This window comes from Austrofundulus limnaeus, unplaced genomic scaffold (genome assembly GCF_001266775.1).
Source record: "Austrofundulus limnaeus strain Quisiro unplaced genomic scaffold, Austrofundulus_limnaeus-1.0 Scaffold24, whole genome shotgun sequence".
NCBI classification, from domain to species: Eukaryota; Metazoa; Chordata; class Actinopteri; order Cyprinodontiformes; family Rivulidae; genus Austrofundulus; species Austrofundulus limnaeus.
Genome location: NW_013952426.1, coordinates 2,745,241 through 2,746,847, shown reverse-complemented (window position 1 = coordinate 2,746,847; position 1,607 = coordinate 2,745,241). Strand labels below are relative to the sequence as shown.

At 37.2% G+C, this 1,607-nt stretch overlaps 1 protein-coding gene across 1 annotated transcript in view; it reads left to right on the top strand.

The window, feature by feature from the left end:
• pigr (polymeric immunoglobulin receptor) overlaps window positions 1-1,607 on the top strand; it is a 16,303-nt gene that overhangs the window by 12,737 nt on the left and 1,959 nt on the right. The gene's annotated exons all lie outside the window — the stretch shown is intronic.

Sequence of the window (1,607 nt, the reverse complement as noted above, 5' to 3'; positions counted from 1 at the left end):
CAATATATTCGATGGATGGCTGTAATTTTTTCTAGTAATAATTCTTATAGCTCTTTTTTGTAAAATAAAAATGGGATTTGTGATAGTTTTACAAGCTTTACCCCACACTTCAATACAGTAAATAAATGTGCAACAATTATACCGTTATTCAACATAAACAGTGCTTTATCATTGAACAGTTCTCTTACTTTGTACAGTACTCCAATTGATTTGGCTATTTTTTGTTCTTAAACAATTTATATGATTTTTCCATGTCAGTTTTTCATCAATAATGACACCTAGAAACTTCACTTCACTGACTCTACAGATCTCAACATCATCAATTTTAAATGAAACATCTATAGTTCTCTTATTGTTACAGAAAAACATATAATCTGTCTTATCCAAGTTTAATGTTAATTTATTAAGTTGAAACCAACTTTGTATTTTCATAAATTCTGTCTGTATCATGTCCAACATTTGTTCAATATCATTACTGGAACAAAAGAATGTTGTATCATCAGCAAATAGAACACACCTCAAAAAAATCTGATGCATTTAACAAAATGTTCACTAACAAAATAAATAACTTAGGTCCGAGAATGGAACCCTGAGGCACTCCACATGAGATGYTACAAAACTCAGATGTTACATTATTTATTTCTACAAATTGTTTTCTATTTTCCAAATAACTAGATACTCACTGTAATGCAGGTCCTCTAATACCATATTTATTTAACTTTTCAAAAAGAATACTGTGTTTAATACTAACCCCAAAACATAGTTATCACACAAAAGTCTTTGGATCGTCTTGAACACAAACAGGATTCTCTGTTTTGTTGTGTGGAAGGGTCAGAGGTTGTGGTGGGGCTCTCCGAATCTTTTTTTAGATCGTGCGAGGGGCTGGAAAAGGAGAGTTAGCAGGATTTGGACATGGCATTTGTTTGATATTAATCTCGTCAGGTTCTTCCATGTTGTTAGTAAAATCCAGGAGGGGGCATTCCACTTGYTGYYCTGTTGGGGTCTCAGAGTCCAAGAGATCCTCTGTTTGTGATGCTGATGAATCCAGTTGTTCTTCCGGTTCTGCAGCTTGAAGCAACTCCTCTCTCTCTGGTTCTGATTCTGAAGCAGYCTYCTTATCAGTAACTGGCACGCTGTGTTCCACTGATATCTCAGTTTTCTCCAGCTGTCCTTCAGACRTCAGCTGTTGTGGTTTTCCTGTAGCTGGAACTTTGTTCAGGAAATACTTCATGTTGGAAACCAGAAGCTGTGCTCCAGTTTGATTCAGAGTCATTCCATCAGACTTGAATAGGTGTTTTCTTTCCCAGAAAAGGTCAAAGTTGTCCACAAAACTCACAGAGTGGTCAACACAGGACTTTTCCAAAAAACCCATTAAGAGCCAACAGTCTGCTGAACCTCTCGACTCCTCCTCGGGCTGCAGGAACGGGCCCACTGAGGAACAAAGCCATGTTGAGATTTTTAACTGCATTCAGCAACTGAATAAAATCCTTCTTCAGGATTTCTGACTGTCGGTTCATCACTTCCTGTATGAATGATGAGCTTCTTCAGAGATGGATACTCAGCTGCAACTTGTAGAATCTTCTCTGTGAGGTCAGACACTTTATCAG